The 24,731-nt window shown below is 42.1% G+C and overlaps 1 long non-coding RNA gene across 2 annotated transcripts in view; it reads left to right on the top strand.

The window, feature by feature from the left end:
- Positions 1-24,177, top strand: part of LOC143211203 (uncharacterized) — a 184,155-nt gene extending 159,978 nt beyond the window's left edge. Inside the window, exons 3-4 of one of the 2 annotated variants that reach the window (XR_013009415.1) lie at positions 18,022-18,200; positions 21,608-24,177. This is a non-coding gene — a long non-coding RNA (uncharacterized LOC143211203). Of the gene's footprint in view, positions 1-18,021 lie in introns of both variants that reach the window. The other variant, XR_013009416.1, reaches the window with a different exon arrangement.
- The last annotated feature ends 554 nt before the right edge of the window (positions 24,178-24,731 follow it).

The following is a 24,731-nucleotide window of genomic DNA, read 5'->3' as shown; positions in this document are numbered from 1 at the left end:
CGAAATAATTCCCTAATGAGCACGTAATTGCTTAATTTCTGTTTAGAACGGCGAACGCCGGTGACTGACTGGCGTGTCTCGAAACTGCTTGTTAAAATCTCGAAACGCCTGTCCTCTCCGGGGCTTAATTAAGCAGTAGGACGTCTTCTGAAGATGTCGCGGAACGGCTGTCCACGGGATCGAGCATAATTTCGGTAGTTTTTGCGCAGCTCCCTTAACGAGAACACGAATTTATGCAAAGGGTTGTCGCGCGGCTCGGAAATTAACGGGATAATGGATTGGCTCGTAAGTAATCTTTGCGAGGATCCGCACGGCCGTTACTTATTGGCTCCGTCGCGACGTTGTTAATTAAAAAATCTGTTAATTAGCCGGCTCGTTTACTCGCGGTTAAATTGATGTCACTGATGCTTTAGCACGTTGACGCCGGACCCCGTTTCTGCGGGTCCCCGCGACGTCCATTCAATTTTATACTTATGCACAAAGGAGGATCGCGACCGGTAGTAAAAATTCCCGCGATCAGGAATATATTTTATCACTTTATTTTCGATCAGAGTGGTACAATTTCAACGTGTAAATGATTTTTATTTACCTGTTTTATCGTTCTCACCGTTCTGCACGATCGAGATCTCGAAAGTAATCATTTGTATTTATGCAAAGATGGATCAGAAAATATTTTCTCTGCGAATATAGTCCGGTGTTTTTCAGCAATATTACTGGATTTAGCAGCACTGTAGACAATAATATTCATCGCGTGGTTGAAAATAGGAATTTTCGTGCTGTGGTTCTAGTAATTTAATTCTCCATTGTATTTATGTTCCTCCGTTCTTTTAAATCGAAATATAATTGTAATATAAAGTCATTAGTAGACTGCGGATTTTTACAATGGCACAATAGTAATTTATACTGTTAAAAAGATGTAAAAGATATTTTCAAAAAATATTTCTGTGCGATTCACACGCGAAAGAAATTGTCGTGCTCGGCGAATGTTTGGACTTACCGTTCCTAGACCCTATTTCGTTCCGCGATGGATCAATGGACAGCGAGAAGCGACCGGAATCGAATCGAATCCGAAATTGCTGCCGGCTAACTGTACGTTCCGCCGACCGGAAGGAAGTTGCACGGATCACGAACAAAGGACCACCCGAATGCCGGCGTGTAACAGCCTGTCCGTTCTCCCTTGGAATCGTTTTCCTACTGGTTCCGTGAAGCGAGACTCAGGCGAATCCCGTGCTAGATCCCTTGCCCATGGACTGGCGAATTCATTTATGCCACGCTATGCTCCTATTATCTCACAATTATCCCGTGTACGACGAAACACGCCTGCTCATCGCGCGACCACCGTCGCGTTAAAAAGCGGACTGGAAAACAATCGTGCCCTGAAAAGAGCGGAATCGTTACGGATGTTAATAATAATCCATCGCGTTGGAAAAGAACGATTTAATTACGAGATACAATGGAATGCGGTGTCCTTTGTGCCCAGGAAATGGTAAAAAAAGAAATCTTATCGGCAATTATTCGAAAGTAATTTATTAGAATTATTAGAATTATTCGACAGTGTGCAAATTCACTTTATTTATGCTATTATACGGACGACAATTATAAGCCAAGGTGTTAGAGATTTTCTGGAGACTTTCTCGACAGACAGTATATTATTTGAATAATTTCCGAGATGTTGGGGTTCGGAGAAAAGTAAGAGGAATCGAAGGGGGTTAGCATTAAAGCGGAATAGGCGAACAGTGGTTCACCCCGGGGGTGGAATAAAAGAGCAAAATCCGTCGCCGCGAGTTCGAGGCCTCGAAATCTCGGGGGTCGAAGATTCGAGTTTCGCGTGCGGAACGCTCGTTCACGTAACTCGTGAGTAGTGGGCGTGCATTTCAGCTTGGGACGAGGAAACGTCGCGTCGTCTCTCTCTTCTGGATCGCTCCCGGCGATTCCTCGTTACGTGCCACCCGCTAGCGGTGAGATCTGAAACACGCTTTTGATCCTTCACCGAGGCAAAGAAGCGACTAACGATCCAGTAGTCGCTCGAGCGTCCGTCGGCGACGTGACTCGTTTGCAAAACCTCCAGCAGGAGCCCTTGCCCCTCTTAGGTGGCTACGATGTCACGTAAAAGTACGACAATCTCTCTCTCTCTCTCTCTTTCTTTCGTTCTCTTTTTCGCTTCTCTGCAGCTCAGCATCTGAATAACGCTCTAATGCCACACCAAAAGAAGCTAATTCCTCGCGATTATCCTCCGCAAGCCTGTTTTGCTGCGACGTCTACACAAAAATCGAGGACCTTTCACTCTCCCCTGCTTGGCGTCGCAGACCAAACCTCCAGAATGAACAGTCGTGCATCATGAGAAGATTTTTGCTAAACAGAAGCTATTTTAGAAGATAATGCCAATCCTCCCTTGTACAGAGGGCGATTTAATTATTAGAGCCACAGAAAAACAATTTTTTAAACCATGGCATGAACAGACATTTGTGCATGATTATTATTTTTTGAGAAATTTTTCTTGGCTAGATTTTTGCTAAACAAAACCTATTTTAGAAGATAATGCTAATCCTCCCTTATACAGAGGGCGATTTAATTATTAGAGCCACAGAAAAACAATTTTTTAACCATGAAATGAACAGACATTGTAATGAATAAACATTTGTGCATAATCATTATTTTCTGAGAAATTTTTCTTGGCAAGATTTTTGCTAACCAAAACCTACTTTTTACACACATTTTGATTCAGTACGTTCCTCGCGGTTGCCATGATTTTTTACAAGGAGTAAAATACTGCAACTTTTTATTTTAAATGCGATTCATGGTTTGAGTAAACTGATAATCGTATCTGGTACGCACGAACCTCTTCCAGCGGCCTTAATAAAATTTAATCATGAAAAGCACCTAATTTAATGACGTGGGAACGATCCAGAGCAACGCGACAGAGGTACTAAACAGGATTCCGAAAAAGGAGTGCTCTCGCGTGTGTGACAAAGGTTTTACGAGCGCTTTAAAGTCTGTATTTAGAGAGAACAGAGATGCACATTTACTCTATTTAAATCTGTATTTAATTCGCCCGTAAAAAATACTGTTTGAAGGAGCCACCTGCTATGATCTCGACCTGTAGGAATGTTATCAAGGACAGGCTCTCCTGGCGACCTTTTCGATTTTTAACCATCCATAACACGATCCTCATAAAATAATATTTATAAGTAGAAAATACTTCTTCGGCTTTGTAATACACGTTCGTACAGGGTGGTCCAAAAGTCACAAGGTTATTTAAAATTTGAATTTGTTTATGAAAGGATCTCTTTATCAAATCAGACACAAAAATCTAAACTGAAAACTCAAATTGAAGCTGAAATTATTGGACCAAAAGCAGAAGCGTCTACATAAGCTTTTAGTAATCAACCATGAATAAATATACTGGAATATTAACAAGAAAAATTCCTATTATAAATATATGTATGACATGGTTCACTTTAGTAATCACCGGCAGAAATAAAGATCAAAGTCATTGAAGCTGGATTTGTGTAAATTAAGATTACTAGACTGCGGAAGTTATATATTATAACATAGAATATAGAATATAGTAATAATAATACAATAAAAAATAATACAAGTGAATGTCCGTTAACTCTAAATATGTAAATTACAATCTTTGAAAAAAGAATGAATACTAAAGCAAGATCCAATATTTGGCTTTGCTATGAACATGTCTACATTAAGAGGAGGTTGAAGGTCCATACTAATTGTAAGTAGGGCATTTATTAACTCGCGCCTTGATTTTATGCATTTATGACAAAAACAGGTCCGTACAATTCCGAGCAGTGGACATGCTAAAAATATTTTAGTTCATCAATGTCTCAGTTTAATATGATAATTAAAAGAAGAATACAATGTTTATTTGGCTCCTATATTCTACAACCAATGCGAACATTTCTTATTTTGCATAATCCGCAGTCTAATGATTACATTTCGCGATATTCGGTGAACATTTGGAGCCACCGCCCACGCGTCATCGGGAAAGGCGATGATCCTGCGGACGGCTCGGTTTGTCCCAACAAATCAAAGTGTCTCGTGGCGGTTCCGAGGGAAAATTTCAGACGACGCTTAGTCCGACGACGACATTCAAGTAGCCAGAGGAGAGACTACATCCCGTCGTCCTTTGGCAGACGTCGGTTACAGCCGACTGACCGTCGTCTCGGAAAGGACCTACAGCAGTGTGGCCACTCGAGTGTATTTACGTGTTTCGGAATGTTATTATAAGTGGAAACACTCGTAGGCACCGTGTAGACGGGGCCGGAAGGACGCCGGAGGTTCGTAATCTCGCGTAAAACGCCATACTGACGCGATACCGCCACGACACGCTGACATAGTTGAGCACTCTATTGATTCAAGCACGCGCCGCGACTTTTTCCTGTCGATTTCCTGTCTGCCCATTTCTGGTCAAGCACTCAAGACCACGAGCCCACCTGGTACTCGAGGACTCCTTTCGCGGTTATGGTGTCTGACGAGAAATCTCGCTGATCCGAAAATCCTGATTTCTTCAACGCCAGAACTACCGAAATTAACAACTAACTTTTTCTTTCGCGATTACTGGAACTACAGAAATGTTTTCATCAGAAATTGCCGAATGAACTTCATTATTAAACCGCATATTGAATAAAAATTGTATAAAGTCAATATGAATCAGTCGTATCTACTACTCAGTCGAATACAATCGTTATCATTCAAAACCAACGATCATGAAACTAAAAACATTTTGAACATCAAACCCAGACATTTCTTTTCATCTAGAATATTTTTATCGTGCGTGATTTACTTACTTTTATGGACAACATACTAAAAACAGTCACTTCGTTGTTTATCCTTTTCGAACATCGGTATTTTCGTCTTCTTAAAATGATCGCGTGAAATCTCTGAGGCCCTCATTCAGATGTTTGTAAATACCTAACACGACCCCTTATAAATCCTTCTGCACCCTAAAAAGCCCTTCCCAGTGACATAAACATTCACAAACAAGAAGAAATATCTCCGGGAAATAATGAAACGACTCCTTCGTCGGTAGAAAAACATTTCCTTATTGATTTACAAAAAGGATTCTCCCAATTATTGCCTCCGGAGGGTTCCTTCGTACATGTATGGACATAACCGGAGAGGTTCCAGGAAGCAGAACTGGTTCTTATCCAGCGGTGGAATAAGAATTCACAGGGCCGATATAAAAATTCATTTTGACAATCCCAGTCCGGTGGAATCTTCGCGCGAAACGATCGAAACGCGATCCACAAACGCCGGCTAACGGATTCCGGTTGCCGATCGATAAATCACATAGAATTTTCTCGACAGTGGCCATGATTTACGAGCGAGTTAATATCGCGCGAGAAACGCCGACAACTAACTGACGGAGCACAGTAGTGCGATCGTAAAGAGGAACATTTAATACCGGACACCTTCTTGCGCCGATAAATGCTAATTAAATGGAAACACTCTTTTATGGAGACCCGTGGTCTCGTAATCTCCTTAGAAATCGGATTATGGCTCCGGTCCCACGTAGAATGGCGTTTCAAATAAAATGTGAAAATATTTCCAGAAATTATGTCTCGAACGCCGTTGGCTTAACTGTGGTAATTATTTATCTTCATATTCAGTGAAATATTTGTTGAAATATTCGTTTGACTTTATAAGTGCACGTCGTATGCAAGCTGTACATCTTTATGCAAAATAGAAGGAATTATTTACCGTCGTATTAAGTGAGCTATTATTTGATTTTATAATTGTATGCGATTCTGTGGATATTTTTGCAGAATAAACGTCGTGCAGAAATTAATTTCTTTTGCCAATGATGAATTACAAATCATATGAACTTCATCAAATTGTTCATTTATTTGTTGCATTTATATTTGGCATAAATGCATAAAAGTCTGGGGTCTAGTAATAAATACTTCAATTAGGTGTATATTTACCAGCATTAACTTGAAATAGGTATTTCCAACAAAAGTTTATGACTTTAATGAAATTTTGTAGATATATCTTGACATTCGTAATTATGGTTATAATTAAAATCTCACGAAATAGTTATTTTTAAAACATGCTGCAAAATATATTACTTCAAAATAATTGTTTTAATTCAAGCAAAATAAATGTTTGCCTTCCAATACTGTTATATATAAAATAAATCTTGCAAGACTATTTCTTTATATTTCGAATTACTATTTCGAATATTTTATTTCGAGTATACCCAGGTTCTCGTATAACTCTAATCCACATTATGGTAAATATTTTACTGGCGTAGTAGACTTAGGAGTCTGGGAATGATCGTCGACGAATATTTCCGTCAAAATCCCTTTCACAGGATCGTATAGATCCGACGGAAAACGGCAGATCGAAAAAATCCCTGCGTTCCGTCAACCGATCGATTTACGACTGTCCGAGTTATGGTTACGAGCGCGACGATGCCAGATGGGTTTCGGGTAGAACCGGGTTTGACGTAATAGCAGCTGTAAATTTGAGGTATTTTCTAAAACCGATCGATCATGCTTAACCGTGAGGACGTCGTGACAAAGCGAAGCTGCCCAAGGACACCATTTTCCTTTGATCTCGAGTGCCAGATTTTCGAAATCTCGCGGGAAGAATTTATCAATGCCTCCTTGCTTAATACTTGGACCAATAAAAAAGATAGTAAAAAACACTATTAATTTTGTTTTGGCATTTGTGTCTTCGGTGCTCGCCACCGACATATAAAATATGTGTCTCTGAAATCGGTATTTAAATAATCTAAGTATTGACGTGGTTTTCCCGTTGATTTCGGTGAATGTTGCTCACAAGTGTGTCAAAGTAAATGACCACTAGAAAGTCAATATTTAAACTGCTGTAATTTTTCGAAAAAGAAATCATACGACAGTTTAGCCGGGTTTATTATAAATATCCAGTCAATTTTTCCGGAGATATTTTTGCATCGTGTGTCAGGTGGGCATAGTGAAGGTGACACTTCAGAATTTTTCGATTTCAAACGTCTCTGTGAAGGTCAAAAAATTTGTTTGAGAAATTACCACGAATTTGATAAACGAAGACAACTTCGTCATGGTGTTATTTTATTTTGGCAAAAGTCCACATTTTACACAAATTCGTACAATAGAAATCTAAAATATGAACTGCTCGAATTACGTGTTTATGAACAAGCATCCCTAAACGATATTTCTATCTGTCATCAACTTGGTAATGAACCCAGGTCTCCATCGTTGAACTAGAACGAAATTTATTACTCCACGTTCCCAGCAAACGCTCCAGCATCCTAGTTCACGACCGAATAGCGATTGTCGTGTCACCAGGCGAAGGATCAATTCCAGCTTGCTGTGCACCCCAGGTCATCGCACTTCATCACCGAGCTACATAGATCTCTAGCCCTCTAGCCCTCTATCCGTCTACATATAACCCTCAGCGATGCAACTGGCTGGTAACGCTATATCCTGGTCTCCAATTACAGTGTACAGTATCATAGAGGTCCGGATCAAAGAATTTAGTCAATCTGGAAAAGCTTTCGAATTTACAAATAAATATTCACTGAATATCAATTATAGTTTCACTGGAAGATACTAAAAATTTCTACAATTACAATATTAATTTCTTAAGAGCATTATTACATTAATTTCTTCAGAACATTATTACATTAATTTCTTCAGAACATTATTACATTAATTTCTTCAGAACATTATTACATGAATTTCTTAGGGTGGATTCTTAGGGTGAATTTCTTAGTGGAGCTGCGAGCATCGATGATGAAAATGAAATCAATGAAAAAGTACATAAGTTCTTTGTTTTTCTTTTTTTTCACCGCACAGCTCACCTCGCTGCTCCGCCATAAATCCACCCTTAAGAATTAATTTCTTAAGAACAGTATTACATTAATTTCTTAAGAACATTATTACATTAATTTCTCAAGAACATTATTACATTAATTTCTTAAGAATTAATTTCTTAAGAACAATATTACATGAATTTCTTAGGAATTCATTTCTTAAGAACACTATTACATGAATTACTTAAGAATTAATTTCTTAAAAACATTATTACATTAATTTCTTAAGACAATTATCACATTTCTTAAGAATATAATAATTCTTAGTTTAGACTCCCTAAACTAGAAGAATCCAGAGCACCACGACTAAACTTTGACGATCCTGGCATGTGGAATTCCCGATCATGGAAGATCCTGAGCGGGCCTGATCGCCTCGAGGACCGCCTTAACGAGGCGTCCATTGTGGCCACGTGTGCAGTTGGGCCCTGGAAGAAGCGGCTCGCAATTAGCGCTTGGGTACTCGCGGTTCGCCACTCTTCGCGGTCCTGCCCGATAAAACGTTCATAATACGATTTCGGGCCCTGGGCCCGCGACATGGGCGGTCTCTCGGGCTTGCGCCGTAGCTTCGACCGCGATTCGCCTCGGTTTTCACTGCTCCGAAAAAAATGATTCGACCCGATAAGCGGCGCGAGTTAATAAATATGTCAGCCGGGGCCCGTTCGCCGCCACGTCAGATTCCTTTTCGCCTGATTATTACCGCCGAAAGGGAAAAGCAACGACGTCCGATCGCCCCGCGGTAATAGAAATTCGATTGGCAAACTAATTAGTCGAAACCCGGAACACACCGATCCACGCATGCTCCGCTAATTTCGAAACTCCTTTTTCCCGGGAGACTTCTCTGTTAACTCATTGCTTCCTCCAGTCAGGTTCATATCTCCTTCTTACGGCATAATCCGCCCCGATGATTTTCGGTTTAATTAGTGTTCTTAAGATCAACGTAAAAGACCAGATGGATCCAATGGAAGCACGTTTGGCAAGGGCTTTATGCAACTAAACTCGTTCCTCTTATATCCCATAAGACAGTATAAAAGAGTCGTACATTAAGTTTTCAAAGGTCGTAAAAGTATCAATCTTCAAATCAGCAGTAAATTTACTCATCAAAAAGATTTGTTCAACGCTTCTATAGACGTTACAGTTTGTACCATTTCAAAGAAGAATCATGTCTCCATTTTCCACCAGCTGCAACATGCAAAATCATCTTAGATGAAATTTGACAATTTATCATAAAAGAAGAGGCTCCAATCTTCCGAATGAGTATAGGTTTGTTGTGGTGCGATTTTTAAAAAATAAAATTAGAACCATCGAAATGTCGCGATTCCAAAAATTCCAGAAACACAATCTCCTCAAAAACGAAGCCGGCAATCAGAAAACTGTTATTCCACATTTCCGACTTATCTGTCCCCAAGGAATCCACCGTCCGATTGCGCTGCCCGAGCCTGGAACACTCCGCGTATCAGCAGAAGAAAAAAGTGGCTCGGTGCGTAATTGGAAGTAACGTCGGAGGAGGTTTATTTTTCGCTTATGGCCACGTCGAATTTATTTTTATGCGGTTTTAATATGGCGCCGGTCCGTGTGCCGGGCCCCGGGAGTCGGAGTCGTCGGTTCGCGTTCCCTTTTTCGCATAAACTTCTTGCTCGCCTCGGGTGGAACGTAAGCCACCGCGTTTCGCATTAAAGGAATCACGCGCGGCGATCGTCGGCGGGTTGCATCGGCTGTCACGATAATTAATACGCGTGCACCGTCGGCATTATGTAAAATTACGGTGACGCAACACAGTTTTGCAGTTATGTTCGACCAGGTGTAGAGAGAGAGAGAGAGAGAGAGAGGAAGGAGGGGATCAATGACGCGGTGATTGGGTCACGATTACGAAATCGGGGCTGCATCGAAAATCGTCGCGCGACCAATCAGCGAAATCGTTACCACCGGAGGAAGGATCAAAGGAATCGATTATTTCGATTTGTCCCGACGACGACCGGCGGGCTCGCGAATTTAAATCCCAGCCCCGATGGTACAGTCGATGGCGAACTCGCTTTTGATCCGAATGCACACGCGATACATGCAATTACGAACGGCGACCAGCTCGAATTCGGTTTCGCAAACGGCTCTTAAAAGGTCTATCGACGCGCGTGTGGTCCCAACTCATCGCTGCCAGCGGTTTTCGCCGTTTCTGAGCGGCTATTGCCGCTTCGATCAGCTCGCTGTATCTTGTTTCGAATCTTCTTTGGCCGTATCGCTGTCCTAGATTTAGCAATCAACTCAGTTTTCATCTCCCTTGGTCCCGGATCCATTTTAATTGCATACGAAGCATTTCTCTTATTGTTATAATTGATAGACATGCTGAATAAGATCCTTTTCAGGTGGAAAGCACTGTGGGCTGGATATCTATGGCTTTGAATATTTTATGCAAGAGACAATCTTCATAAACCACTAATAATTGTGGCTGAATTTCATCCATTCCATCTCAAATTTGATTATTGTCATGGTAGTGATGTTGTAGCTGTTTCTTACACGTGGGGAAGACAATTTTTATTCAACATAAAGACCTCCAGTTATAATTTAATGAGCAGGTATGTAAATCATCTGAAAATCTTACAGCCGGTCTATACATATAGCGTACAGCAACGGCATAGTCGGTGGCATTTTGGTAAAAAGATTCCGAGGAATTCGAGCCGTGTTGGTCCGATCGCTACTATCCCATCTTGAATTCCTACGGACAAAATCGGCGTGCCATACGCTCCTCTCGCGCATATTAAGCCTTGATCTTAGGCGATAAACCTGGAATTAGGCCGATTCGAGTTTTAATCTCTTCGCCACCCAAGACGTTACACGCCGCTTTACAGACGCAACGTCCTCAGGTATCAACGATTAATAGTTCGGTTTAATCGTTAAAGAATTTGATCGGATCCATACCAGCGGGGGAATGACTTGCAGCCAGCGTCCCGACAGAAAAGCTTAGCGTTCCTGTAATTTTATTACGTCTCCTTCTTTCCTCGACATGCTCAAGGCTTTCTTTATTTAATTCAGATGATATCGTCGGGCATCTCAAGGTTTACGCGAGCCGATTTTATGTTATCTTGTCATTAAGACAATATTGGTACCGGCGGAACAGTTTTCAACATGCCAATTGAGCCAACAAACCCAATTGGAAATTTTATTGAACCTTCTTCCATTAATTTTATTGATGGTGGTAAGCACTTGCGACCGAATTTAGTAGGTGTAATTTTATTCTGCATAACAATCCACCGTCTCGTGGTAAATTATTGAAACTGCCATTTCAATTTGACATTAATATTTCAGATACAGGTGTGGTAATTCTTTTTTCATAAAATAGTAAGAGAGTACAAGAATTTTATTATACTCTTTCAATAGGGAATATTTTTGTTTGATGATCGATCGACATGCTTAAAAATATCCGAGCTATTTTATAGTAAACTAGGTAGTTTAAAGTACCCCAGCAGGTAAATATACACTCGTTAATACACATTAAACGTAGCTTGATTCGAGGGTAATCGATCTTAAACGAGTTCATCCAAGTTTCAGACAGTAGGGCAAGAGATTAAGTCCTCTCTGGACTGTCCGCCTCTATTTACTTAATTTCGAAAATAAAGTAATTACATCAGGAACGAGGCAATTACAACTCGGTCCATTACTGAACCAATTGCGAAGGTTATACCTATAATTAGTCTTGATGCTGCTAATAAATACAGCAAAATGCGCGCAAGCACCACACACACATTTCCGAAATTATAAAAATTCTTTTCTGAACTTATACGGTTTATAAACTACCCTCTAATCATTTTTACTCGACTCTGTTGACGTAGGGGTTGCACACTATTCGTTAGAAACATATTAGAATTGTTTAAAAACATTGCAGATCAATTTTTAAAGAGGAGCACTGAAATTAATGCAAGAGAAAATTATTTTTCCTTAAAAGAACAAATTCCTCTACTTCTGGCGAGCTTACGAAACCAAGTATTCCACGTTACGACCCTCTACCCTGTGTTTCGATTAGGAAAATTCCCGTTCATTTCGATCTCCGGAGGCCAAAATATAGATTTAAAGTTTCGATCAATTTCGCTCAGATTATATTATTAAAGCTGGAATAACCGTCTCTACGAGATGTTGGAACGTCGCGTAGGCTAGGGAACCTTAATGACAGGTAATACAGAGCTAACGGTACATTCTTTACGACGTCGTTCGCGTCGCCCACCCCTTTCGACCTCGCTAAAACTCTGCCGGACTTATATTGCAAATCCCCACCGTCATTAAGCCCCGTTCGACCGGTATCGTTCACCCCAGACAGGCGTGATCGCCACGGAAGCCCCGGTGTGCTCGTCCATACTTAATATCAACCATTACTCTCTGCCGCCCATCTGCAATCGGCTCTGTCAAATATTAACCCCCATAGAACCGAGCGACCGTATATCCTTGCACGTGCATTTCCGAATCTTGTGATTATCGTTCTTCACAAAATTGACGTAACCTTTCCTCAGGCCTTACCAAATTACTTGCTACTTTTCGTTTGGATACAACTTTTTTCAAACAAGTAAAAATTGTCCGCATTAATATTCGGCGTGCAAATAAATTCTTTCTCCTTTCTTCCAAATTCAAGATTTTATTACATTTCACGTGCATAAAATCTGGCGACTCCCAATCTTTTTGCCAATTCTTCTTGCGTCTGGATCAGATTTTCGTCGAGCAATTCCTCTAACTGACCGTCATCAAACTTCCTCGGTGCACCTGAACGATCGTCGTCTTCCAAATAACAATTTCCGGCTTTAAATCATTCGTACCACTTTTTGCATGTTCTGTAAGAGACAGCGTTCTCTCCCAGTGCCGCACAAACCATTTCAGTAACTTCAACAGCTGATCTCCTAAGCTGGAATGCAAAGAGTAAGCAGTGACGTGGATGATGCTTCTCGCAGGCAATATTGTTTGAAATTGTTGCTTAGGACTGGAAACTCTTAGAGCCTCCATCACGACTCTTCTTAAAATTAAAAGAACGCTCTTTCAGATGGCACCAAAATCGGGAGGTAATTCAAATTCAGTCAGAAGTTATGATCGTAGAATTTTTGCACAGCTAATATCTTGATAGAGAAGCTGCATAGATATTTATTTCTCTTCTTCATAATTTGAATTGCCCAATAGTGTATCTATTTGTTTTTCTAATATTATATTTGTACATCCACAAAATGAATTTTACATGGAACTCGGTGGAAATGGCAAGAGAGGGCTCAAGAATCGGACATTTCACGTGCAACAATATCCGACTATAAGTCTAGAATTGTCTACCACCCCTCTCGCGATCCCACGAACCCGATTCCCACGATCCGGGGAAAGGCCGTATACGAAATCCGGCGAAAAATCGCAGATCGCCAGAAAATTACGCAACAACATGCACACAGAGGGATGGTCGTGCTGGCGAGGAGCGGCATTATAGCCGATCCAAATTAAGACCTACCACGGCTGCCTATTTCGCCCCGAATGTCCCGTAGAAACAGTCTCTCTCTGCCGCAATTTCGCGAAATTACAGGGTGCCCGTGGCATTGATTAGAGGGGGGGACGATTAAACAATCTAGGCCTCCCTGGTAGAACTTCTGGGAGGGCCCCCGATGCCGCGCAGCCCGGTGTCTAGTCGCGAAATGCTTCCTTCCTCTGTTTTAGGGCGTCCACGCAGCCCCCACCAGAGGATCGTGTGCCCCCATCGTGTGCTCGGGCCCAGTCCGGGCCCGCGGAGGCAGATGATCGCCTTCGGGCCATGCGCTCGAAATGAAGCAGTTATACGACCGAACTAATAACATATTTAGGAGGGCATGCGGATCCCCCCGGTGGCGTATCCGCGACCTCCCAAGACGGCCACGCTTTCGGGACCGGCCACCTGATTTCTTCCCTTTTCTGACGTCCCGACGTGTAACGTAGATAAAGGTAGCCGGCTAGACTGCTCTCGAAACTCACGGTGATGTCTTGATATATTACGCGAAGATTCCAGCCAACGAAATCTCACTTATATCGCGCACGGACAGCATTCTCTGGGTCTCTTGTCGCTAGCTTCGAACGTCGAACAGGATAGATACTGTTCAAACATTTTTGTTTCTAATGATTTTTCAATGAAACCTTTGGCAACGTATTCGTGACGCTGCTCTGGTTAAAATGATACCAAACACGGCAAAATTCGCATCGTATTGACTTGTTTAATTCGCGATAGAATAGAACCTTGATTATCCGAACTAGCCAGTGGAACACGAGTCACAGTACTGGATTAAATCGTTACTGATTTGTACAATTAATGAGGTTGTACACGGGTCGCTCTAGATTGAACTGTTTAATGAAGAATTGAGATATCGGTTCGTAAATATGCTTCGAATTATACCGTGTTTGGCCTCGTTTTGATCAGAAAAACGTCACAAGTGTATTCACAGCAATTCCATAAAGAAATAATTCAAAACGAAAGATTAACAAGAAACTGATGATTAGACTGCGAATCTTTATGCAAAATAACAAATTTTTGCATTGATTTCAAGACGTAGGAGCCGGATAAAAATTTCTTTCTTATATTAATTATCTTATTAACGTGGAACTTATACACTGGTGGCCTTAAATCTTTTTAATAGGTCCACTGTTTTAAATTGAACGTACCCATTTTTGTTATAAATGCATCAAATTAATGATGAATGAGAAAATGATGTTCTGTCTTGCTCCAAACATGGAGTGCAACTATTTACTTACCCAACCGATAGCACGGCCATGTGTCATCGCCATTACCTCCGGCACTCTACGTGAGTCTAATCTTGACACGCTAATCAGTTGACTACCGATCTTTATGAAAAATAAAAATTGCTTGCACCAATTGCAAGTAACTCGAGTCATGTAAACAGTTTATTCTTACTTTAATAATTATAACTAGCTGAGAAAAATAGATTAGCACTTTTAACCCTCATACGCTCCTCAAGAATAGTTGCATAAAAGAGACTAGGATAATAATTCACCCATGTTTGCTCTACACGTGAAATCAACAAATTATGTTCCATTTGTAACGTCACATTTTAAAGAAATACATCTCACAACACAGACATAAAGGGATGAATGATTTTACAGTATGTGAAAATATTGGGTTGGCAAGAATGTAATTTCGGTATTTTTTTTAAATTTCTTTAAGCAATGAACTTTAATCGATCAAATATTTTCCATTTTGTTCGATGATCTTTTCCCATCTTTCTGGTAGTTTAATAAAGTTATTGGCTATTTTCATAAAGCTGCGACAGCTACATATTGAGTAACAAAATTGTATTTCACATTTCACCTTAAAATACTGAAATTACTTTCTTGCCAACCCAATAGTAAATAGGTGAATTTCTACCCTGAGGATCGTATAAGGGTTAAATCCTTGTAACCTTTCTACTGTTTAAAATTGCACTCACTCATTTTTCCCATAAATGCATAAAATCCGCAGTCTATTAATCAGCTTTTGATTCAGCTGACTCACGATTTTATAGAGTCACAGGAGACTGTGCGTATACAACGTCATCGCTCGCTTCCTTTCAGGAATGTTCCGTTCCCGATGAACGATAGTGTCCTTTTGTTTCTTCTCTCGTTTATAGTGCCTCTAAGCGCTAAACTTCAGATATACATTGTAATGCATAATGCTCGGTCTCGTCGCTAGATAAAAGCACAGAGAGCGAACCAGGTTGCAGCTGGTGGCCAATCGAGTTGCCAGTTAGTATGCGACGCGACGCGAGACGATCTCGGACCTGGGTAATTATAGGTACTAATACGGTGCTGTTGTATATTTAGCCTTGAACACTGTCGAAACGATACCGCCCCCGGCTCTTGTATCAAGTCAATTATCAATTTTCGACGGTGGATGCAATGGATTGGTCCCGCGATTTGCGACGGATTGTTGTCCGTTCTGTAATCGAACAGACATTACGGTACAGTAATTGAATATGGAAATTCCTTTTAATTTGTGTGTTCAAACATGCTATTGGCAAAACGTCGGCATACTTTGTAAATAATTCATGCACACGAAGGAAAGTTGATGAGCTTGATGAGCGACGGTTGCTTTACGAGATTCTCGCAAATTATTGAGTAGAGATATCCTCGGAAATTGATAAAAATTGCACGGTGCACGCAAATAGAACGTTTCTTTTTCTTCGTTAAGGAGCTTCAAGGGAAAGTCACTATCAAGTTCGTCACTGGTGTTCATAACATTTGAAAACAGTAAAAAAATTGATATAATTGAAGAATATTTTCAGCTTGTTCAAATCATGAACTAAAGAATGGCTCCTATTTTTCAAATTACTCAATACTAAGCAGGATCGTCAAAAATCAAGGAACAGAAGTGAATTGAGAAAAATAAGAATGAGTACTTGCAATTTAAAACAGTAAATACATTAAAATAATTGGAGAATATTCTCGACTCGTTAAAATTGTGAAAAAAAGAACCAATGGTACCAATGGTACCAATTTTTGCAGACGTTTGCAAAAACAGTATTAATTGCAGAAATATTTCCGTAGAATTGTAGTGTTCCAGCGAGCAGACGAAGGTGCTAAAGCTGAGTATGTGTTTTAATTTAAATAAGTAAATAATTAAAAATAATTGAAGAATACCGACACACTATCTTCTAACACAGCGGCTTCCGTCGCTCAATGCAGAACATTTGTTTCGAAATGTTGGCGCCTGAGGAGGAACAGCGTTAATTGCAGAAATAACTCAATATTTCGGTAGAGAAGAGAGGAGAGACGAGGGAGAGCAGGTTGTCGGTGTGGCAGCAAAGGAATCAGTCACAGAAACGCGTCTCGTTTTTCTCTAGCCGTTTTCGGGGATAAATCCGGGGACGTGCGTGTCCGACGAGGATCGGCCACGACAATGCGTCCAGTTTCCATGGACCGAAATCCTCCACAATAGGAGAAGCATGGAGGCGCCCTTTGTCGGCGTCCGCCTTCAAGAAGTCGCGACGTTTACGGGTCCGTCCGGACCACCAACACGTGCCAACGAACCCGAAACACGTGTTACGGACTTTCGCAAGACTGGCTCATGTCCAGACTCCCGATCGTGCCACCGTGGAGAGAGAGGTCGACGGTCAGGGACGCCATCGGTTCCACGAGTACTGCACAGACACCATAAGTTCCCGAGCATTTACAACCTATTGGCTGTACAAATTAAGTCTCGGGCCTAATACTAAATTACCTATAGAAAATTATTTAACCCCTTGCCGTACTATTTTCTTTACAGTTACAGTGATTAAAACGAAGGGAAAAGAAAATGTATACTTTTTGTATTCATTTTAATGCTTAAATATTAATTACAAACGAATCAAATTTTATTTCATGTAAAAAGAAACTCGTAACATTTTTGTTAGGCTTTGTTAAAATCTTCATGACGAGACGGACTCGTTAAAATACGGCAAGGGGTTTCTCAGATACCTTTAGATATTCAAGATGAAATAATCAAAATGTTATCAAGCAATGGAAGAAAGTCGGGAATTTTATTTTTGTTGCGAAGGCAGGTAAAGTTCAAGAACCCCGCAGCAGTGCCTCATCCGAAACTTTATGTCTTTCGACTTCGGATTCCGTGGATTCCCTGGAGATCGACCTTTTTCTCGACGAGTGTAATCGTCGCCATAACGACACCGTTTGATTCGCTCCGGTTATCGATTCCCCGAACGATCTCGCCCCCTTGAGAAATTATCGGCATCATGCACGTCCGTAATGAGATCGAACTGTCCCGGCCGGTTCACAATTTTTTGGGGAGAAATTCGGGGAACCGATTCTGGTTTTTATTATTCATGTGGGATTGCTGTTCGGTGTACAACCTTTAGTGAGCAGTCCCATATCCGGGAGTTATTTCATAAACACAAAAAGGAGAACGTTTCTTTCACTGACATAAATATAATAATACCATATATTCTATGTGCTCGATTCTATTTTTATTTACAAATCAGCGCACACGTGATAAATGTATAAAATCTTATAAAATACAAAACATTGAAGTAACATCTACTCCTGCCTTGCGAGGTGTTCATCAGGCCCCAGTAGTGATTGAAAAAATCCTATTTCCCATACTTACGCTTCCACTGAGCAAAAATGAAAGTAGATTGCTTCCGAAACTGATGGTCAAGCTAAAAAAGGAAAGCATCGGCTGTCTACAGCATTTTACATGGTGTTATTACCCCTCGTTTCTGTTGCAGCCAGCACGTGCAGCCTCTGAAGAACAGCCGGCACCGAAATAAGACCAAACAAAGCAGCGTTCTCACGCGACACCGGCGAAAAAATGGTTCGTTTTCTTGGATATCGACGAGTGCAATCAGCTCAGAACTATCGTGCAGTCTCGCAAGAAGTCCGGCACGATGAAGAAGTTAAGTGCCAGGTAGGAATGAAGATACTTCAGCGGGCGCATCGTAAACAGCGCCGTAATTGGACGTGTCAATAATTTATGAAACGTTCGCCGTTATCAATCGTTGCACGGGAACCGTTCGATATGTTGGAGCGCCAGATCGTCCGATCAGATATTTTCTTTTCCTGAGGAAGTAATTAGGCGCGCACCGGTTTCATTAGCATAATAACTCTTTTACGGTCTCCGAGAGACGTGGCGCAGGGTCTCTCTCTCTCTCCCTCTTTCACCCCCTACTGCTGCCCGGTTTCGTCCTGGTTCGAATTTTTAGACGTGCTCCGTTCACTGTGTTCACGGTGTTCACCGTGTTTGGCCCTCGCCCCAAACATTCGGAGCAGTTTCCGAGCGCTGAAGGCGAGGGGAGGTGTCGAATAAATTGAGGTCGCGTGGGGCGGACGTTTTGCCGGAATGGAGGGACCACACTCGTGTATTTCGTTCTACCCCCAGGCTCCTGGATCCCAGAAACGCAGGTTCTGTGGCCCCGGTGGCCCCGATGGCCCCTAGGGGTGGCTGGAAGAGTTGCCAAGCCTTTCGACCGTAGCCTTCCATTTCCGCTCAGGCTTTCCTGAAACGGTCCTTCTCCCTCTGGACAGATCCTTTCCACGAAGCTACGAAAATACCTCCGTTATCCGAATTCATGGCAATACATGATCTTCTTGGTCCGAATTTTTGCCAGGGAGACTTCAATTATTTTTATTTGACAAGGTTTTGGGTATGCAAGGCTTTGTATGCATCCCTGCCAGTTTTTAACGTACAATTTATTTCTTAACTTATCTTCTGGAGGGTTTCCAGACAGATCTCCTGGAAGATATAGTTGCTGGAGTTTTTTTTCCCTCTCGGGGTTTTTCATCCCTTCAGACGGAGGTCTTCATTGATGATGTTCTCGACTCAACGCCGTCTCAAGAACAGACGGACCATGTGGTGGGTAAAATACGTCTATTTTCTTAGAGCCGGCGATAACATGGAACAAATGTTCCGCCTGTGGCACAAGCTTTCGGCGAAATTTTACGATGGCTCGCATACGTGCTGATATTTTTACAGTTTGCTCGGCAGGGCTATCTGCTTGTTGAGAGTCGAGCATTGGTCTAATTAACCTATAAATTGTTCAGGAATCTTCGAACTCGCAGGAATTCCAGTTAAAATAAATTCATGAATGCTGGAGATCCTCTAAATCTTCTGTCCAAGCGTTACCAGCGTATACAAATAATTTATGCGGGAGAAATATGACGTGTTGGGCCTGCAAAGTATGTATCTGATTCCTTTTAATTCATTTACAAAAATATCAAAAAATTTGTTGCATTATACAGTGTTTTCTTAAAAGTATAAAAATATAGTATCGAGAGGAATACATTTTAATACGTTGACTGCTAAATCATCATCCTCGAAAACTCACAAAAATCAAAGTAATTCAAAAAATGCTACGAATGCATACTTGTGTCACGTGTACACAACCTAGCAGCCAACATGTAAATGTCCTAACAGCTAGTGAAGTTTCGCCGTAATTGTTTATCTATGATCATAAAGACAGAATAATGGGCCAAACGTTTTAGTGCCTCTTCAGCATTTATGAATTGGCTTCCAAAAGTCCATAAACCTCGCCAAATAAACTGGGTGTATAGAACACAATCGATCGAATAGCAAGGTGCGGAACGTGACGAAGAAATACTTGTTCACGGCCATTAAAGTCAGGCACTCTGGCCCCTCGAGAAAAAATCTGTTTCGACCTGCTGCGGAGGGTCCTCCCTCCTGTGCAGCACATGCTGGATTCGGAATTAGGGTGGTTCCGGTTTTTTCCATTCTTCTAGGGGAAATCCGAGCCCCGGCAATTCCGGAGCTAGACGGCGTCGTCTTTTCAGAACGTCACCGCCTTGTCTGCAACTCTTCCGACCAAGAAGGAAGGAAGTCTCTGTTGTAGCCGGCTGCTGCGGGGTAGAAGCTGCGGCAGTGTGGTCCTGCGTTCTGGCGGATGTCCGCCCCACACGATCCAGATATCGATCTTTCCCGTTGCTACCCTCGAGCTTGCCATTAACTGTCATAGATCTCACGAAACACAGACCTGTCGGGCGCATTCTTCCCCGCGTCTGCTCGTGGAAATTCATTCACCGCGCCGACGCGCGACTACATTAAGCTGTCCGTTGTTTCCGACCGGAGTCGACAACGGGAGACTAGAATCTGCTAATAGAGGCATCCACTTTATTTTTTAGTAATACTATTGGGCGTACAAATAAGTCTCCGCCGTTTTTCATGTTAAATTGAGCATTTATTGCGAAAGAACGGTACTTTATGTTTTATTCAAAGTATTCACCATCGCTGGCCATTACTTTTTCCCATCTTTCTGGAAGCATCCGGATACCGTGTCGGAAGAACGTTTCATCTTCTGACGCTATCCATGAATCGACCCAATTTTTGGTATCTTCATATGATGCGAAGTGCTACGCAGACAGGCGTCATCGATCGAAACAAGTAGTAATCAGAAGGAGCAATGTTTGGTGAATAAGGCGGGTGGGGTGAAACTTCCCAATTAAGTGTTTCCAAGTAGGTTTTGACCGGCGCATTATCATGCAGAAGAATGATTTTGTCGTGTCTGGAGTAACGTTCTTAAACTTTTGAAACCACTCACGACAACTTCTCTCACTTAATGCAGCCTTACCATATGCTTCTACAAGCAATCGACGCGCCTGAGCTGCAGATTTCTTCAAATTAAAGAAGTAAATCAGAACTTTCCGCAAATGACGTTTATTCGGCTCAAAATTCGACATTTTCGCACGAAAAAATATACGACTTTGATACACAATCGCTAATATTTCGAGGTTATGTTGTTAACAGATGTGTAACCTTACGATATGACGTCTTACATCCGACACTAGCCGCCATAACTTACTGGTTGCGCTATCTGATTTCAAACGGCGGAGACTTATTTGTACTCCCAATATAATATTTTCTAGTACTCAGCGAGATGTTCCACTTCACAGTTTCGGCAAACAAAGGAATATTTTAGCGATTAGTCGCCATTTGCGCAAGACGGCTCCAGGTCGAGCCTAAATAATCCGTATACCCAACACGCACGGTTCACTAGATTCCGGAAGGGCCGCTAATAACCTAGCAGACAGGTCCCCGGGCGGGGACAAAAAACCGGACAACCATTAGACGAAGGAAGAGACGAATTTAGCCTATCCGAGTCTAGGATGGATGCGGTAATTTGCCGAAACTGTCCTGGAACTGTCTCGGCCCATGACGGTCTCCGAAACAGAGAGATGTTATTAGGCAAGACGTCAATCAATTTCGTCCCAATCAGACGTTTGTCCCTGGAAATGGTCGCCTGCGCCGCCCTTCTGTCTGTGTGGTCGTCCGCGACTTAATGATCCTCTAAAATATGTCATTAGGTTCAGACGCTGCCAGCTGATGTTCACGGCGATTGGGGTGGATCGCTGCCAGTATTATTCCCGGTTGACAGTAATTACACGCATGTAAGCGCCGAGGATCTCATCAGTGGAGACGTCTGGTACGGTTGGATAGAGCGTTGCTGTTGTAATAAACGTAATCATTGCAATTTTCTCGTACACTCTGCTACTTCTTATTTAGTTCCCTGATCAATTAGGAGAGTGCAGTTTGAAAACTATGGATACCGTTGATGTTTCGTGGACTGGCTACCCTTTTTCTAGGTTCATTTCATGTCTGAGCATTACAGTAATTACGACCATCATCCCGACACACTGTGAAACGCAGAGCTGAACCAGCAGGCGCCGATCGAATATGAAAATAAGTCCAGCCGTACAAAATCACAGGGACACGAGGTGTCCTGGCGAACAAGTTCCTACAGGACACGGTGTGGCGCGGTCCAGCCATCAGCTCGCATAAATTTCCGGAACAACACACCACGTCGGTCGTCCGTGTTCCTAAGTCCCTAAATCCTCGTCGTGTAATCTGCGATGCAAATTCCCTTATAATTGATTCCTCTCTTTCTACGATCGAGCGGTTGGCTACCAGTTTCTCAGGTGGTGGGGTTAGGCGAACAAGATGAGTCGGTGTAAGCCGGGTTATTCTCTGCTGGATACACCTGCCGTGTTCCCACGTGAACATCAGGTACGCTCGTGGTCGTCATCGGTACGAAAAACGACTGCCACGAGGGTTGGACACCGAGTGTACGGGGGTGGGGTGTTCACCGTGATCAGCAGTCTCGATAAAGGCGGGAGAACCATTAGATAGACATCTCTGTAAGGGGGAGACGTTCGATATAATAAACGAACGAGCACGATCGAATCGAGCGGGACAAGTTCGAGGCCCAGTATTCAGTGTCAATCAGGGAAAGTGATTTCTAAAGGCCCGTGAAGGAACGGTGTCGTGAATACAGCCACGGAAACTCTATACAGGACCTGTCCGGGTTGGTGTTCCCTGTGGCTCGATTACGGTGGCTGCTTTAAATTATAAAACCAATTTCCGTCACGGGGAATGAGGTCGTCCCGGGGTCACCGTGCATAATGAGCGTCGATCGAACACGGATGCCCCGGTTTTCTTCCCTTACACCCATTAGAGCGCTACGAGGATGCACCTCCTTTCGCGTGGGAGGATTTCTTCTCTTTCGTTCATTCTTTATTCTTTTTGGGCCCACGGTGATACGTGGATACTGTATTGTGGGCACCGGTCCTGAGGGTTGCCTGGCGAATGAGTGATTGAAGAATTGGGCTCCGGACAATGGAGGACTGATTGGCCCTCGTTCTGGACTTGAGAGTATCATTGTGGATTGAGTTGCAAATATCCTTCGTTTTGACCTCTTCTATTGGCTAGGTGAAAATTCGAACTTTTTCTAGTCTAGACGAAGATAGTCCGCTTACAACAAGTCCTCGTTCGTGATGGATTGAGTTGCGAATATCCTTCTTTTTGACCTCTTCTATTGGCTAGATGAGAATTCGAACATTTTCTAATTTAGACGAAGCTAGCAAACTTATCCTTCATGTTGTCATCATAAATATTCGAATAGCAGGTCTAACAGTAAAATGTTGCTCAGTTGTTACAATAATTGTATCGTAGAATATCCTGTACCATACACCATCAAGTTGTATGTAATTTCCAAGATATGATCCGACTTTAATACAGTTCTAATCGTTTTATATCTCGCAGTCGCACCTGCAGGTAATCGAGTTTACAATGTTGTACAGTTTAATTGTCGAGATGATCGTCGACGATAAGCGAATAATCCAGCGGATAATCTAAATCCAGGAGAAGTTCGTGGCCGCGTGAGTCACGCGTTAGTCTCCTCCGTCGGCGAACCAAGATCTGCCGCGGCTAATCGAATCATCAAGTCCCAATTAATTAATCGGGCGCATTCCACGACGGATTCCGAGCACGCGCGCGCCCACGAGCCTCTCGGTGCTTTTGTTTCGTGCACGCTGACCGAATGATTCAAAGTCCTCCCGGTTCAGAAGACAAGTAGCCGGCAGTTGCACGCTCCGCTCGATGACTCAGTGACCGCAATGCCGCGCGCGCGACGGCGGCGGCGGTGACGCGGCGCAGCGGCGGCTATTAAATGGCACCGTGCTCATAAATATAAATCATATGGAATTGTTTTGTTGCTCCGCTATGCTCCTGTCGGCCACGACCCTGGGAAACAGCTGTCCGCCTAACCGAGCCACGGTACAATGTCTCCAAATTTGGTCTCGCGAATCTCCCAGCGACTATAACTCGCGTGTCCCTGCTGCGGGTAACTTGCCCCACCAGAGACTTTGTTCCTTCAGCCTCTTGCTCGCAATAATCTATTTATAGCGTTTGTTTATTGTTCCCCCCAAGAGCGACTAACGCGCTTCACCTTGATACTTCTCCGCGAAGGGCTCGATCGACCCAGACTAGAGACGTTAAGAGAAGTAGTAAACCCAACAAAAATATCCTGTAAACAGCAGCCAAGTTCCTATGGCCGTAAAAAGTTGTGAGATCAAACAAAATACGGCCAAGTTCGTTAGCTTAGAAATACCTCTTGCAATACTGAAAAAAGCGTTTGTAAAAATTAGTTTAAAAGAACGCTATTTAATTTTTGAAGAGTAAAATAGTTTTAAACTTTTTACGGCTATAGGAACTTGGCTCCTGGTTACAGGATGTTTTTGTTGCGATTTCATCAATTTTTGTTGAAATTTCATCAATTATCAAGTAGGTATTACTCTTATCCCTGATTCATTAAATCCTAAACATGTTTTATCTTTAAGATGGACATTAAGTAAACTAATAAATGCATGTTCGTTTTACTATCTATTTGTACCTATTTCGTAATGTTTTTTTTCAATACAACCCCTTTAAGGTGTAAAATTTCAAACTTTGATAATTATTCCTTTGAGTGTTTGTTATGATCGACCTATGAAGCAAATTTCAAGCTTGTAGGTAAATGGGAAGTACCCAAAAGGATTTATTGATCTGTCAGTCAGTCAGTTAGTTACTTTAGCGATTTTTGAGGTCCTATATCTCGGAATCTACTAATGTTGGAAGATTAATGTTTTGTCAATATTGAGACATGATAGCATT

This window comes from Lasioglossum baleicum, chromosome 8 (genome assembly GCF_051020765.1).
Source record: "Lasioglossum baleicum chromosome 8, iyLasBale1, whole genome shotgun sequence".
Classification (NCBI taxonomy): Eukaryota; Metazoa; Arthropoda; class Insecta; order Hymenoptera; family Halictidae; genus Lasioglossum; species Lasioglossum baleicum.
Note: the sequence above shows the minus strand (reverse complement) of the source record. Positions and strands in the feature narration are given on the sequence as shown.